The sequence below is a fragment of the Pongo pygmaeus genome, chromosome 4, assembly GCF_028885625.2.
Source record: "Pongo pygmaeus isolate AG05252 chromosome 4, NHGRI_mPonPyg2-v2.0_pri, whole genome shotgun sequence".
NCBI classification, from domain to species: domain Eukaryota; kingdom Metazoa; phylum Chordata; class Mammalia; order Primates; family Hominidae; genus Pongo; species Pongo pygmaeus.
This window is the reverse complement of record NC_072377.2, coordinates 162074433-162091839: the sequence shown is the minus strand read 5'-3', so window position 1 is coordinate 162091839 and position 17407 is coordinate 162074433. Positions and strand designations below refer to the sequence as shown.

Genomic DNA, 17407 nt, shown 5'->3' with positions numbered 1-17407 from the left:
AGTCAGCCTCGACTTGGGCCACTGGAGAAGGCCTATCCTCCTCATTGTTTATGAGTAGACAGAGAAAAAGGTCTTGGTGGGGGCTAAAGGGCTTGCCCCTTCGTTTGCCATTTTGCCCAGCTGCTTCCTGTGTTGTTAGGGTTGAGGCAGCTTTTCTGGTGACACCAAACCAGGCAGCTACCAGCAGCTCAGGGGAACGGCCTCATGCTCTCAGGAGGGGAAGTCATGCCACCAAGGTGGCTTGCTGATTTGCTGCTGCTGGGGCCCTGGGGCTGTCATATGAGGAACACCAACATGACGCGTATGTGGGGAGAGGAGCTGCCTCCCAGATGCACCTGCTAAAACTCACAAAGGGAAGCCATGCATCTGCTACGGAAACAAAGAGGAGGACTTCAGGTCTGGCCACCAGATCGGAGCACGTGGAACTCAGCTTCATCGATGTGAAACTACAACTCGAACATGGCTCAGTATGAAGACAAAGGCCCCCAAATCACATTTTCACTCACTCTAAAAGGGCAAATTTCTCTGTCTGTAAAATATGGAGGTTAGCCTTGGTTCTCTCTCAACCATGATGTCCAAACCTGCCTTGTGAAGGTTATTGCGGGTAACTTGTGCTAATAATAGCTTAAGCACTGAGGTTTGCAAACAAGGTACATTTTATTGTATGTGAGGCGAGGGTTCATATTGTATGTGTGATATTATTGCTTGCATGTTCATCTCTTCCCTGGAGTGGCAGGAATGGAGCAGAGCTGGGGGGTTGGCCGTGGGGGCTGATGTGTTGAGCATGTCAACATTGTCCATTTTGTGTACTAAAAAAACCACAACAGCAACCAGTTAAGAATCACTGGATTTGGGCCTCTCTCAGGACCCTTCCAACTCTAAAGCAAATGACCATGACTACAGTTGAGACATTCCATCCAAAGGGCTTCCTTAAAGACACGTGTTAAGGATCATGCAGACCATTCTCTGTGGCCAAGGTATACAGGGCATAATAAACCTGTCCAAGGATAGTCTTCCTTTGTGCCTTTGCTCAAACTGTCTCCACTCCCTTATGGACTGTCTTCTTTCCTTCTCAAATCCTACCGATCTATCAAGGCCCACATCAAGACATGGCTTTTCCACAAAGGTCTGACCAGCCAAGCCCCATAATGGCCTTCATTTCTCTCACTCACTTAGCACTCACAGTCTAGAGTTCACAGTTTTTAACTGCACGACAAACTGCTTTATAGTTCACTAATTCTTTGGATTGCTAAGAATGCCAAGGATAGTCATCTTATCTGAGTTTGACCCATAGCAACCAGCACAGAGATAGGCACACACCAGGAATTACTTGCTTAATTAATACTTCATGAATGATTTGTTGAATGCATGAGCCAATGACCAAAATTCTTAACTTCTAGTTTAAAAAAATTAACAAGAAAGTTAAAATATCATGCTTCTCTAAGGTCCCATATCCAAGGCTGCCTTATCAATATAAGAATCTGAGGAGAGTTCTTTAGAAAATCCTTCTGTCGTATAGTTTTCACTTCAAACCCTAAGAAGCAGGTCCTCATTTCTCTTTCCCATATGGAAGTATAACAGACTTGGAGATAGGGGGCTGACCTCTAGTCCTGAATTCTTATCTTGCCATTCATATCTTGCCAAAACAAATCTTAAAGCATCATATTTTAAAAGCACAAATAAAAAATAGTTCTCAGATATTCCTTAAGAGTTATTGCATGTCTTCTCTGAGGGTCAGCCCTGCAAATTCTCTTTGATCTCAGCCAGGCCTTCACTGAAGTTAGACAATTCTCTCATTCTTCCCCAGTTGATTTCTTATTCCACCCACAGAGGCAACTGTTCCAAACCCTGAAGTCTCCTGAAGTTTCCTAACCAGTCCATCACCTTTATTTCCTGCAGAGGACCTCACCTCCTGCCTTACTTAGAAAACAGAGACTATAGAACATGGACAGACTAAACACACCTCTGTTTTACCTAGAGATTAAAGCCTAAGAACCATTGCTCTACAATGACCAAATAATGATGCAAACAGAATCAAAAGGTCTACTGATGAAGTCATCACTGGGTCTTTCTCAGGCATCTCGCCAGAAGGTCCTATTTACTTCCCTCTCTCACTGCCTGTATCTGAGTTGCCCAAAGTCTATCAAAATGCCATGCAACCAGAATGATCCCTGCAAGAAATTCTGCCTGAGCTCAAGCTCTGCCTTCTCAAAACGATTTCTTTCAGGAATTTGCACGCTCTGTTGCCAGGACCCAAGTATGACTTAAATGGCTATTTTTTGAGGTACATCACACACAGCCCTTAGCATAATGGCCACGGCTAGAAAGCCAATATCTAAGCTCTTTGCATCCTGGGAGGCGTCCCATACCCACTGACTGAATTCTGAAGTGTCTTTGTACAGACAAGGCCATCCAGGGGCCTTGACAGAATCTGTGAATCACAAAGTGCCTTTAAGCTTCCCATTGGCTCAACAGTACAGAGAGGCCACAGATCCGTCTTCTCAAAGTGACACACAATATATAATTAATAAATTGTTTCTTAAGGAATGGAGGGCATTTACCCCAAAGAGTCACACATTCAGGAGGCTCCTTCTCTATTTCCATGGTCTTTTTTTCTCAGACTGGGATTTACAGACATTACCTCATCCACAGGCTTCCATGATGACAGGCAGGTAATAGTTGGGCAGGCTGCCTTCCATTGCTCAATTTTGAACGTCAGAGAGGTAGTGGCTGGTTTAAGGGCACACAGCAAGTCAGGGATCCTGTGTCCCAGGCTCACTGTGCTGCTCTGTCTGCCCTGGAAGCAAAGCATCCCCTTAACATTTTTGGATGGTTGCAAAACGCTGAATTCTCACAGAGGAAGAGGCCCTTCCTTAACTCTACGTGTTGAAATGCGAGAACGGCCCTGGGCTTCTGCTTGGCTTGTTAGCTCCCACTTCTCCCTGCCTGCTCAAGTTCCACCCACCTCCCTTGTACTACTTAAGAGCACTTCCCACCTGAAGCCTTTCACTTCATGCCCTATCACTCTTAACTTTCCCTTCCTTCGGCAGGTAAACTTGGGGCTGGGTTTACTGGTCACAGAGACCAACTTCCCTCAAAAAAGCAAAATTCAGGAAAGCTCTGGAGGGAGAGGGGCTGGTAACAGCCAAGGGTTGATTACATACATGAGTCAAATTCTTAATGGTTATGTAATTAGTACATTATAACAATAAATATATAAATATGCTAGTACTTACTATGTGCTAAGCATTCTGCTCGGCACTTTCATGCACCCCTCGGGTAGTAAGAGCGTCCAAAGATATTCTAGTTCCTCCCCAGCCTCCATTCACTGCCTACAAGGCAGCAGCCTGCCCCTCTTCTCCCACCATCTCACCACTGATGCCGGGGCCATCCCCTGCCCTAGGCATGGTTTTGCTCCTCAGAATGACAGGACCAAAAGCCTTTCATAAAGACTCCAGTGAGGTGACTGATATCTGGCTTTGTCAATTACAAGTGAATAATTAATACTTGCCAGTAAAGAAACAGACTCATTGTTATGGTGGCCACATGGAGGCTACAAAAGGCCATTTTGTGACGCTCTTGGTGGACCCCTGGGGCCAACACTGGTCCAAAGAAGCTGCGTTGAGAGTGTAGTCCAATCCTTAAATGTAGGGACTGGGACCCGTACTGTTTTCCAGGAGCGCTTTTCCTGTTAATTAGCTTGTTGTCTATTCATCATCTCATTCAGCTTTCTCGTCGATGACAGCAGCAGAGGCCCACTGAACATCAGAGAGGGTGTGATTTATCAGAGGGGACATGTAGTGTTCTCCTGGGGCCTTTTACCAGTTTTTGAATTCATGTCTACTTCCTTCTCTGGGCCAGCATCTGATTTGAGTAAAACTCTCCAACCCCACTGGGTTGTACATCCGACTCTTGGCCTAATGCCTAAAGCAAGTTTTTCCTTTTTCATTTTCCAGCAGGGACTGAACAAGGCAGCCTTGGGTGCTTACAGAACCGGTCAGAACTGGCCAGGAAATATAATAAAGAAGCTTAGTGAGCAGAGAGCTAATGCCCCCAGCCAGAGGCTCAGTGTGCACAACTAGCTAGAGGCACTGACTTTGTAAGCAACAACACTGTCTTCTTGAGGTCTAATAATTGCCTTGGCAAAGGGCAGCCAATGCCAACAAGGAACCCTGTGTACACAAGTTTCTCACCCTGAAAGTGGACACTGGGTGCTCAAAAAATGCCTTCTGGTGACAGTAACACCTGACCAGTCAAACAAACACGCACGCACGCACATGCATGCACACACACTCTTACAGCATTCCTGCCCGCAGGGCCAAAGCTGCCCTTGCCAAATACAGAGCAGACAGCTGCTAGATATTGTCATTTCAGGGACCTGTTCCCAAAAGAACTACCCAGCTCCCCACCTCCACTTCCAGCTCACTGTTTGAAATTCCACCATTAGTGATAGCAAATATTTCTACAGTGTTTCCCATTAAAGCTTTGTTTCTCATTAAAATGCCTCCATCCTCTGTTTCTTTTCCGGTCAAATGACTTGTAAAGCACCTGCTCTGCATCAAATGGGAACTTCTCTTGTATTTAGCTCTTCAAGATAAACACAATCATTGGCTCCTTTCTTGAAAACCATTTCTGACACTGGAGACTGGGGGAAGGGCAGGGCACTGTATGGAAGTGGAGGTGGGAGGCCCCCAGAAGGGCCACACAGAGAGGGTCTAATGGTGGAGAAAGCAACCGTCAAGGCCTTCACAGGCCTGCTCAAAGATATGGACCTGATTTTTGCCCTCTAAGATCTCAGGGACCAGGTTGCTGGCACAGCCTGTATCCAAGAGTAAGGTGAGACCCACTGGCCTAACTAGGACACAGACAGGAGGCAGGAAATGGGAACACAGGAACCGACACTCTCCTGATTTGCCCCTCCTGCCAGCAGGCCTGCCTCTCTCTCCCTCCCCATGCTGAGGGCACAGGCACCCAGGAACTAGCAGAAAAAGATCCTTGTCCCATTCTTGGCCTAGCTGGAAGGACAGCTGATGGTTCATCAGCCCTGGTGAATGTTTCCACTGTGCTGGGGAAAGTAGGCAAGCAAAGGTCAAAATCAGATTCCCTGCTCTGGGGAGGCACCGGGGCTGTCAGTGTCCTTTCCAGCCGGGTTCTGGATATAGAGGGCCATACTTCCGTGGACCATGCTACCTGCCCCCATCCCCAAGCAGAGAGCACCTCCTCCTCTTCTTTTGCACATAGGTGGGCTGTTCCTTGGGGTGAGGGGTAGGGCTGTCCTGAAAAGCAGACGCCACAACAGACAGGTAAGCATCTTCCTGGTTCTTCAGAGCTCAAGAAAAAACAACCTTTTCCCCCAGGAGTCAGCCCACTCATCCCCTTCCCCCACTTCCACCCTGCCTGCAGCCAGCTTGGTGAGCGATGCTAGTGTAGGCCAGAAAGCTTCCAAGCGGGTCAGACCTGCTCCTCTCTCATCAAAGCCCTCCGCCCCCAAACATCGACGCTGCGCCCCTCGCCCCACCCATCACACGTTCTGTGTGCCCGAGGCGGCTGCCAGGCGGGCCCAGGCGGCTCTCGCTGGCCCTGGGGGAGGTGACGGTGGTCACGGGGGCAGAGGCAGGGGCCAGCGCTCTGCAGTACCTGGACCCGAGGATGTCGCCGCCGCCGGGCTCGCGGCCGCTGCAGGTGTCTCCGGTCCCTGAGATTAGCACCGCCTCCTCCCGGGCTGGCGGCTCCGGCCCAGGCCGCGCACCTGCTGCTGCGGCTCCCCCGCCGCCGCGCCGGAGCTCCGCGATGTGCCCGCGCCTCCCGGGCAGAGGGTCCGTGCCGCGGGACGCACGGTGGGCCCCAGGGGGAAAGGGGCCGCGTGGGGCCTGAGGCCAGGCCTCGCGCTAGCCCGGGCGCAGCGCCGAGCGCCCCCCGCGGGCCGGGAGAGGGGGCGGCCCTTCGCGCATCCTCACGGCCTCATCCCCGTCCTCGGCAGCATCCTGGTCCCCGTGCCCGGCCCGAGGCCTGCGAGGGCCGCTTACCTGGCTCTGCGGCGGGTCCAGGGGAGGGGCCCGAGGCTACCGCAGGGCCCCGCGCCTGGGCGCAGGATGCTCTGCCCCGCTCCGCGGCGCCGCGCTCGGCCCCGCCCCGGCCCCGCTGCTCCGCCCGCCGCGGCTCCGCCCCCACCCAGCCCCCGCCCCTTCGCCGCTGCGGCTGTCACACAAAGGGCAGGAAATGGCTGCGGCGAGGGGCTCTCCGCGCTCCCCGCTGTATCGCCGGCGCACCCAGGACCTGCCTCTCGGTTTCGGAGGACCGCTCAGCACCCAGGCTTCCTGTCCTGGGGGCGGGAAAGGGAGGGAAGGCTTCTTCCACGACCTCCATCACCGGGAACCACACCTGCAACAACCCGAGGACGAGAGCTTCGGCCGCGTTCGGATCTCATTGGCCCCACATGATTTCCAAGTGCTCTTTTATCAACCCAATCTTTATTGATTACCTATCCTGTTCCAAGTACCGTGCCAGGACCTGGGTGTGCACTGGTGTACAAAAGACAGTGTCCCTGCCCCCTTGGAGTTTTATCACCTGCCAAGAGAGACAGGTGTAAATTAACCCAGCAAACGTCCAGTTACAGCCCAAAGTGCTCTGAGGAGGAGTAGGGTGAAGTGACAGAAGATGCAACTGGGGCTAGGGGAAGGGGCCTTCCACCAATTGAGCTTGGTCGCTGATGGGGCTCCTTCGCTCAAGAATAACTTCTTCCGCTCCCTTCCAGTTCCCTGGAGAAGAGTCCCTGAAGCTGCCACCTCTTTAACAGGGGCCTACCTCAACTTCATTCTGGAAGAATTGCCTAACAGACAAATAGGTGACAGGAAGCACTGAGAGGACAGATACCTTTCTCTTCAAGGCTTATCTGCCGTTTCGGGCTCTTTAAAGAAGCAATTATCTGCCCAGCGGTGGCTCACACTTGTAATACCAAAACTTTGGGAGGCCGAGGAGAGAGGATTGCTTCAGCTCGGGAATTGGAGACCATCCTGGGCAACTCAACGAAACTTCATCTCTACTAAAAATTAAAAAAAAAAAATAGATGGTGTGGTGGCATGCATCTTTGGTCCCAGCTACTCAGGAGGCTGAGGTGGGAGGATTACTTGAGTCTGGGAGATTGAGGCTACAGTGAGCTACGATCCTGCCGCTGCACTCCAGACTGCGTGACAGAGTGAGACTCTGTCTCAAAAAAAAAAAAGAATGAAAGGGGGGGGGAGAGAGAGAGAGAAAGGAAGAAAGAAAGTGAAAGAAAGAAAGAAGAGAAGGAAAGAAAGAAGAGAAAGAAAGAGAAAAGAAAAATAGAAAGAAACAATTCTCATTGAAATCCAGCCTGGTAGGCCTTCAGACCAGGCTGAAGTCAGGCTGCACCAAATTCTAACCTTGAGACACCTGAGCAGGTCACTTCACCACTCTGCTCCACAGAGGTCACCATATCTGCAACACAGGGAATAACAGTTGCCCTTTATACCTTACAGGGTAAATAATTTGAAAACATTTGAGACATTGTGGACTGTATGTAGACATAAGGAGTGGTTTCCTAGGGCCCACAAATTTCTACTTAATCTCTCAGCTATTCCTAATAAGGGCAATTTGTGGAGAAGCCCCATTATTCAAGCTCCAGCAAAGGACTTGTGGAAGCCTTTGCTTGCCTTTACGGATCTCACCTTATTTCCCACATGCTCAGAATCCATAATTTCTTGTGGTTTGATCTTAAATCACTAATTCTAACTCAAATTGCTATTTCAGAAAAAAAAATAACATATATATATATATATATATATATATATATATATATATATACATACATACATACATACATACATTTCTTCCCTGGTTCAGTGTGAAAAGCTGTGGGGGTGTTTGTGGAGGATGGGTTTAAAAACAGAACCGAGGTTTCCTTTTTAAAAAATGTTTCATTTTCCACCGTGATCCTTGGGATTTCAAGTTCAGTGATTACAAATACTTAACAATGAAAATCCCAATAAGTCAGATTTTCATTCTAAGGGGCATATTATTTCAGATGGTATAGTTTTTTGGAAGACGTATTTCTCTTTGTTGTTCCTTCCCTGTCTTTTCACCTTCAGGAACAAGTTGCCTAAAAACAGAAAAGACTATTACATATATATTTGGTTAGATCTTAGGCAAAAATAACTCCGACCTCTGAGTTCTATTTGTGTATAAAGGAGAGCAGTATGGTCTTTTGAAGCCACTGTGTTGGAAATCCAGAGGCTTGCCTTTTGGTCCTAGTTTTGCAACTAACAGAAGAATGATCTTAGGCAAGGAGCCTCACCCCTGTTTCCTCACCTATTAAGTGAAGTAGGTTGGATGCACTCCAACTTCCCTCTAATGTGGAAAATTACATGAGTTAAAGGGCACGTCCCTCCCAGGCTTAAGGCACTTCCCTAGCTCCCCACTGCCCCCCGATGAAGCCCAAACTCTCTCCAGTGGCCGGAGAGGGTCTTCAAGAGCTGGCAGCTACCTCTCCATGTGAACAAGCTTGCTGTGCTTCAGCTAAAAGGAACAGCTTTTAGTTCCTCAAACTTGCTGTGTTCTCTGTTGTGCTTGACATTAGTACATGCAAGGCTTCTTGAATGGCACTTTCTGTCCCCCCATTCCCTCCCTCCACATTCCACACTTTTCCCCAGTTTACCTGATGAAGTTCTGTTCATCTTCCTGGTGTTCCTTTAGATGTCACTTCCTCCAAGATTCCTACATGTCTGGGTTAGCTTGAGATTAGTTGTCTATGTGCCCTTAGCTGCCTGGGCTCCCTCTATCACCCCACATATTAGTCTGCATTATAATTGTCAATACACTTATTCCACCATGAGACCATAAAATCTAAGGGAGCAGGGATATGTCTGTCTTGCTTTCCCATTGCATCCTCGGAACCTGGTGCTTAACAGGAGTTCAGTAAAAATGGATGGAATGAACACCCATAGGTGACATTTTTAAACTTTGCCATTGAAATGTATAGCTGTCTGTCTACTGCCTTCAGATTTCCTTCACATCCAACCCCAGGCTGTGCATCAGCAATGAAATGGTAGAGGATATTAGTAAGAATTGCTTTGGTACTTGCAAAGCTGTGGCCCACGTGTTGTCCATGTGGCAACATTGCCTTGTGTTTTAGAAAAGCTTCAAGTTATAATCCCAGCACTTTGGGAGGCTGAGGCAGGTGGATTGCCTGAGGTCAGGAGTTCGAGACCAGCCTGGCCAACATAGTGAAACCCTGTTTCTACTAAAAATACAAAAAATTAGCTGGACATGGTGGCGGGCACCTGTAATCCCAGCTACTCGGGAGGGTGAGGCAGAATTGCTTGAACCCGGGAGGTGGAGGTTGTAGTGAGCCGAGATCACACCATTGCACACCAGCCTGGGTGACAAGAGTGAAACTCTGTCTCAAAAATATATATATATATGTATTTATTTTAAAACTATCAGGAGACCCTGCTTTTATAGACACCAGTAATGAAGCATCTGGAATGCGCATGAAGGGAAAACATAAATAATGATAATAATAATAATGGCTAATATTTACCAAGTACATTACCTCATTTAATTTTTCGTAATTTTTCTATGAGGAAAATACAATCATTTTTCCCATTTTTATAATTGAGGCAATTAATGTTTAATAATTTGCCCAAGGTAATGAAGTCAAACCCATGCTTTTTACCACAATCTCATACAGCCTCACTTTCCCTCTTCCAAGCTAAGTCCATGTGTTTACTAATATGCTACCTTATTCTAAAAACATACTAAATGTAAGTTACAGGAATACATTATGTTAAAAAATTAAAAATCAGCAAGAAATTTTTTAAAAGGAAGGAAAAGAGTACAAAGATGAGATGGAGAATCAAATGTACATAAGACCAAAATGTAAACAAAACAACAAAAATCAATCACAGCTGTACCTGCTATGAGCTTGCTAACACATTTGGTTCTAAGTATTTATGTGGGTGGCAGGAAAAGATAAACTTGATGGTCAGTTACAGAATTTACATTGACCATTCTGTAGATAGAACCTGACCACTTGCTCAAAATTGCCTCATTTTATAGGCAAGAGAATTACTTGACCCCAGGAGGTGGAGGTTGCAGTGAGGAAAGATGGTGCAGCTGCATTCCAGCCTGGGCAACAGAGCAAAACACTGTCTCAAAACAAAGCAAAACAAAACAAAACAAAAAAGTGTATTCCTTAGATTCTTGTGAAGGTTATATGAAATGATAATGTAACACACTAAGCAGAGTCTGGTACATAATAAATGCTCAAAAATGGGATTATTATTATGATTTTCTTTTTGAGACAGAGTCTCACTCTGTCGCCCAGGCTGGAGTGCATTGGCATGATCTTGGCTCACTGCAACCTCTGCCTCCCAGGTTCAAGTGATTCTCCTGCCTCAGCCTCCCGAGTAGCTGGGATTATGGGCGTGTGCCCCCAACACCTGGCTAATTTTTGTATTTTTAGTAAAGATGTAGTTTCACCATGTTAGCCAGGCTGGTCTTGAACTCCTGATCTCAGGTGATCCTTCCGTCTCGGCCTCCCAAAGTGCTAGGATTACAGGTGTGTGCCACCACGCCTGGCCTGTGGCCGTCTCTTGTTGCTATTGTGGTGAACTCAAGTGTTGCCAGTATCCACTTCAAGTGCTATGTGATGCTAATCATCTCTGACTGAGCAATTCATCTCTCCAGTTATTGGATATCAGAGTAAAATGTGATATCTCCTGGTTCTCATGATGAAACATTTTTCATCATGTTTAGTGTAATACAGCAAACCTTGAATAACACCATGGAACCCACATGAAGTGACACTAGTGATGCTGAAAATGTTCCCAAAAAGCAGAGGAAAGTCATGACATTACAAGAAAAAAGCTGAATTGCTTGATATGTACCATAGATTGAGGTCTGCAGCTGCAGTTGTCCATCATTTTAAGATGAATGAATTTAGCATAAGGGCCACTTTAAAAAGAAAGGAAAAAAGAAAGAAAGAAAGAAAGGGAAAGAGAGAAAGAAAGAAAGAAAATTCATGAAGCCGTAGCTGTGGCTCCCAGCAGGTATGAGAACCTTGCACTTTTGGTTAAATACCATTTTAGCTCATATTGAAAATGCAGATTTTAGGTGGGTGTGTTGCTATAAAGATTGCTATAAGAAAGACGTACCCATAGACTCTAATATGAGTCAGGAAAAAGTGAAGTCATTATGTGACAATTTAAAGCAAAAGAAAGGTGAAGGATCTAAAGCTGAAGAATGTAATGCCAGCAAAGATGGTTTGATAATTTTAGAAAGAGGTTTGGCTTAAAAAATGTCAAGATAACAGGAGAAACAACTTCTGCGGACCAAGAGGTAGCAGACGAGTTATCAGATGCCGTTAACAAAATCATGGAGGAGAAAGGATAACTAATTGCCTGAACAGGTTTTTAATTTGGATGAAAGTACCCTATTCTGGGGGGGAAAAAAAGCCACAAAGAACATTGCTTAATAAGGAAAAGAAGCGAGCACCAGGATTTAAGACAGGAAAGGATAGGCTAACTCTGCTGTTTTGTGCAAATGCAGTCAGGCTTATCATCAGGACTGCCATTACCTATAAAGCTGAAAACCCCCAAGCCTTGAAGGGAAATGTTAAACACCAGCTGCCAGTCTTTTGGTTGTACAACAAGAAGGCCTGGACAATGAGAACTCTTTCTGGATTAGTTCCATCGATGTTTAGTCCCTGAAGTCAGGAAGTACTTTCCCACTAAGGGTCTGCCTTTCAAGGTTCTTTTTTTTTTTTTTTTTTTTTTTTTAACTGCAAAATATTTGCATCTTTTATTAAAAGAAACTGTTATGAGACCCATAACAGGGTGTGATGATTTGTATTTTGATTTGATGCATCCGCACCATGCCTCTGGGAGAAGTGACGTTGCCCAGGCATCCATGCAGGACTCTTCTTTCCTATTGATCTCAAAGACTTGTGGTGTATTAGGGTTCAGAGGGACTGAATGTTGATTCTGTACCCCTTATTTTACAGAAAAGAAAACGGAGGTCTGGAGAAATGATGCAGGTTGGTGGCAAACCCAAGATTCACCTGGAAAAAATTCCATTCTCCTCAAAATGTAAGAAAATGTGATAAAGGGATAAAGTAAGAAAATGTGATAAAGGGATAAAGTAAGTCATAGAAGGGTGCATATCCACAGCCTTTTACATCTTTGCTAAAAGTTAGGAAGACAAGAATCCTTGTCTCCTATTCTGATAAAAACACACATAAACACAGCCAAATGCACATTTGAATATATTTGACATCTCTTTTGACAGAGATGGGAAAAATCATTCACTGAATATATACAAGACATTCCCACCCCCACCCTCTCCCTACTCCAAGAACAAGTTATAGCCAACAGATCCTCTTTCAGTGATGTGGTGGGGAATTTGTGGACTTGCTTTTTCCCTCTCCAAACCCTCTCTGTGACATAAAAATTATTTTTAAAAAGTGATGTCCCCATTGGCTACTGCTGATTATTTGACAATATGTGAAGCTTAGGAATTTCTACCCACTCAAAACCAGAAGGCCTGTGATGGTTAGCATCTTCCTTTTAGGTTGTCTGCAGTTGATGTCATTTGCAAGACCATAGTTCCATTTGGCGGCTTCCACTCTGGATTGATCTTCCCAGGAATCCACTCCTCCCTTTCAGCTGCTGCCCTACGGATTCGTGATGCTGCATTGCTTATGGTCCCCCATGCTGCTCAGGAAGCTCCCAAGATTCGTGGCCAGTACCTTCTCCCATTTCCTATAGAGGCTCTTCCAGACTCTCTCCACCGTCCTTACCCTCTTTTCCTCTCAGAGTGTGACTGTGTCTTCTACTGGCTGGGGTAAGCAAAAGTTGTTTGGGTGCACATGCAAAGCGTAGCTATTAGACTGCCTGCTTTTAGCATGATGCCTGGCATAGAGTAGCTACTGGATGCATGTTTGCCAAATGGTTGAATTAATGAGGTAGCAACCCTGGAGGTACAGGTCCAGTGGAGCTGGGGTTCAGTCACAATGAACAGAGGCATCTATGGATCAGGAGAAATGAAAGAATCCATTTGGATGTACCTTGTCTTAGAATGGAAAGACTGGGATCTACAGCGAGATCTGTTGCCAGTGGTCCACATGACTTTCAGGAAATAATCCATCCCCCATCAGTTCATTCATTCATACATTCACTCATTATCCCATAAACTGTCACTCAGCACTTGTTCCAAGCTGGGCATCATGGTAGACAATGAGAATGCAGACACAGTGAGATACATGCACTGCCTATAGAATGCTCTGAGTCTTGTAAGAGACGTGAGTAACTAAGCTAACATGCTGTGAATAGTCATGAGGCACTGAGTCAGGGGCAGTTCCAAGCAAGGAGATTTTATTCAGCTGGGGCAAGTGGTCAGGGATGAGAAGGGCATTGGAGCTGAGGCTTGACAGATGAGTGGGAATGTGGCAAGTGAAGAGAGATGGGAAAACAGGGGCCTCTCCTGGGCAGGAGGAAACTGGGAGGGAAGCAAGTTTTGAAGGTCTGAAGGATTAGGAGCCGTTATGAATTTCTACCTATAGAGGAAAAGCTGGTGGGAGAATATCCTTTAGCCGGGCCACAGAGTTCCTATGAGGCTGCTGGGGAATCAAGTCCAGGGCTTGCTATCATTTCAGATGGAAAAGATGGCTGGTGAGAGGGGCTCTGACAAGATTCCTGGGGTCTATTTGTTACTAGCCTTTTGAAGTTGTCTCTGCCTTGGGTTTGCAGGACCCCTGGGCTTGCTTGCATTTGCAAACACAGAGTTTGCCTTTGTGGTGTAGATGAGGAAATTGGGTCCCAGAGAGGACAAGACAGGTCCAAAGTCACATACAGCCATGTGCAGCCAAAATATTAGGTGGCATTACTCACAGAGGCATTCAGTGATGAACTGAAAGTAGTGCTAGAAAGAGAATGGAGGTCAGAAGGAAGAAATCCACAGGACCCCATTCATTAGCTATCTGGTCCACCCAGAGCTTTTAAAGGTTGGAGTGAATATTGGATGCTTCCTCTGCTTCTTGGGCCTATTTCTCCTTCTAATTCTAAAGTACCCCAGCTGCCTTCTGGAGTATTACGTCTTCTCCTTTGCATTCTGGAAGGAGCTGTCATTCAAAGGGCCCTTTACTTCTCTAGACAAATAATGGGCACATGACCCAAGCTCAACCAATAAGATTCTCTCCTGAGATTTTTGAGCAGAGACAGGCATGTATTATTTTTTTTTCTTTCTTTTTTTTTTTTTAACTGAAAGTTTTTTTTTCTTTTTCTTCTTCTTCTTCTTCTTCTTCTTATTATTATTATTATACTTTAGGCTCTATGGTACATGTGCGCAACGTGCAGGTAAGTTACATATGTATACATGTGCCATGCTGGTGCGCTTCACCCACCAACTCGTCATCTAGCATTAGGTATATCTCCCAATGCTATCCCTCCCCCCTCCCCCCACCCCACAACAGTCCCCGAAGTGTGATGTTCCCCTTCCTGTGTCCCTGTGTTCTCATTGTTCAATTCCCACCTATGAGTGAGAATATGCGGTGTTTGGTTTTTTGTTCTTGCGATAGTTTACTGAGAATGATGATTTCCAATTTCATCCATGTCCCTACAAAGGACGTGAACTCATCATTTTTTATGGCTGCATAGTATTCCATGGTGTATATGTGCCACATTTTCTTAATCCAGTCTATCATTGTTGGACATTTGGGTTGGTTCCAAGTCTTTGCTATTGTGAATAATGCCGCAATAAACATACGTGTGCATGTGTCTTTATAGCAGCATGATTTATAGTCCTTTGGGTATATACCCAGTAATGGGATGGCTGGGTCGAATGGAATTTCTAGTTCTAGATCCCTGAGGAATCGCCACACTGACTTCCACAAGGGTTGAACTAGTTTACAGTCCCACCAACAGTGTAAAAGTGTTCCTATTTCTCCACATCCTCTCCAGCACCTGTTGTTTCCTGACTTTTTAATGATTGCCATTCTAACTGGTGTGAGATGGTATCTCATTGTGGTTTTGATTTGCATTTCTCTGATGGCCAGTGATGGTGAGCATTTTTTCATGTGTTTTTTGGCTGCATAAATGTCTTCTTTTGAGAAGTGTCTGTTCATGTCCTTCGCCCACTTTTTGATGGGGTTGTTTGTTTTTTTCTTGTAAATTTGTTGGAGTTCATTGTAGATTCTGGATATTAGCCCTTTGTCAGATGAGTAGGCTGCGAAAATTTTCTCCCATTTTGTAGGCTGCCTGTTCACTCTGATGGTAGTTTCCTTTGCTGTGCAGAAGCTCTTTAGTTTAATTAGATCCCATTTGTCAATTTTGGCTTTTGTTGCCATTGCTTTTGGTGTTTTAGACATGAAGTCCTTGCCCATGCCTATGTCCTGAATGGTATTGCCTAGGTTTTCTTCTAGGGTTTTTATGGTTTTAGGTCTAACATTTAAGTCTTTAATCCATCTTGAATTGATTTTTGTATAAGGTGTAAGGAAGGGATCCAGTTTCAGCTTTCTACATATGGCTAGCCAGTTTTCCCAGCACCATTTATTAAATAGGGAATCCTTTCCCCATTTCTTGTTTTTGTCAGGTTTGTCAAAGATCAGATAGTTGTAGATATGTGGCATTATTTCTGACGGCTCTGTTCTGTTCCATTGATCTATATCTCTGTTTTGGTACCAGTACCATGCTGTTTTGGTTACTGTAGCCTTGTAGTATAGTTTGAAGTCAGGTAGCGTGATGCCTCCAGCTTTGTTCTTTTGGCTTAGGATTGACTTGGTGATGCGGGCTCTTTTTTGGTTCCATATGAACTTTAAAGTAGTTTTTTCCAATTCTGTGAAGAAAGTCATTGGTAACTTGATGGGGATGGCATTGAATCTGTAAATTACCTTGGGAAGGATGGCCATTTTCATGATATTGATTCTTCCTACCCATGAGCATGGAATGTTCTTCCATTTGTTTGTATCCTCTTTTATTTCCTTGAGCAGTGGTTTGTAGTTCTCCTTGAAGAGGTCCTTCACATCCCTTGTAAGTTGGATTCCTAGGTATTTTATTCTCTTTGAAGCAATTGTGAATGGGAGTTCACTCATGATTTGGCTCTCTGTTTGTCTGTTATTGATGTATAAGAATGCTTGTGATTTTTGTACATTGATTTTGTATCCTGAGACTTTGTTGAAGTTGCTTATCAGCTTAAGGAGATTTTGGGCTGAGACAATGGGGTTTTCTAGATATACTATCATGTCATCTGCAAACAGGGACAATTTGACTTCCTCTTTTCCTAATTGAATACCCTTGATTTCCTTCTCTTGCCTAATTGCCCTGGCCAGAACTTCCAACACTATGTTGAATAGAAGTGGTGAGAGAGGGCATCCCTGTCTTGTGCCAGTTTTCAAAGGGAATGCTTCCAGTTTTTGCCCATTCAGTATGATATTGGCTGTGGGTTTGTCATAAATAGCTCTTATTATTTTGAGATACGTCAAAAATATGGAACGCTTCACGAATTTGCGTGTCATCCTTGCGCAGGGGCCATGCTAATCTTCTCTGTATCGTTCCAGTTTTAGTATATGTGCTGCCGAAGCGAGCACTCAAGGTTCTTTTGATATTGGAGGATGCCCCTCGGTTATCTAGAACCCCATGAGTTCAACACTGAAGGCATCAAAGTGGTCTACTTGCCCCGAAACACATCTCTAATCCAGCCTCTAGATAAGGGGGTCATAAGGACCTTTAATGCCCATTATATATGGTACTCTTTGGAAAAGATTGTCAATGCTATGAAAGAGAACCCTGATAGAACATCAAGAAAGTCTGGAAAGAGTACACTGTTGAAGATGCCACATTGTTACAGGAAAAGTTATGAAAGTCATCAATCTCAAAACAACAAGTTTCTGCTGGAGAAAACTGTGTTCAGATGTTGTGCGTAACTTCACAGGATTTACAGCAGAGCCAATCAAGAAAATCATGAAAGAGATTGAGCATATGGCAAAAAGGTGGGTGAGGGGTGTGTGTGAAGGGTCTCAACATATGGATCTTGGAGAAATCAAGAACTAATAGATGCCACTCCAGAGAGATTAACAGAAGATGACAACTTGATGGAGATGAGTACTACTGAACCAGCGCCGGACAATGACAAGAAGATGTAAAAGAGGCAATATCAGAAAACAAATTGATGTTAGACAATCTGGCAAAGGGTTTTGGTTACTCAGGATGACTTTTGACTTCTTTTATGACATGACCCTTCTATGATGTGGGCACTGAAACTAAGGCAAATAGTGAAAGAAAGATTTGTATTATACGGAAACATTTTTAGAGAAATGAGAAGGCAAAAATTCAGACAGAAATTACGATGTATTTCTGTAAAGTTACACTGAGTGTACCTGCCTCTCCTGCCTCCG

At 45.2% G+C, this 17407-nt stretch overlaps 1 protein-coding gene and 1 non-coding gene across 3 annotated transcripts in view; both read right to left on the bottom strand.

Moving 5' to 3' along the window:
- The window catches only part of CYFIP2 (cytoplasmic FMR1 interacting protein 2), a 134444-nt gene extending 128316 nt beyond the window's left edge, over positions 1 to 6128 (bottom strand). The window contains exon 1 of one of the 2 annotated variants that reach the window (XM_054489079.2): positions 6027 to 6128. The gene's annotated coding sequence lies outside the window, so the exon portion shown is untranslated. Of the gene's footprint in view, positions 1 to 5637; positions 6001 to 6026 lie in introns of those variants that run through there. The other variant, XM_054489080.2, reaches the window with a different exon arrangement.
- Positions 6129 to 16493: 10365 nt separating this feature from the next.
- Positions 16494 to 16600, bottom strand: LOC129037778 (U6 spliceosomal RNA). Its single transcript, XR_008502990.1, has one exon. It is a non-coding gene; the product is annotated as a U6 spliceosomal RNA (small nuclear RNA).
- Positions 16601 to 17407: the final 807 nt, after the last annotated feature.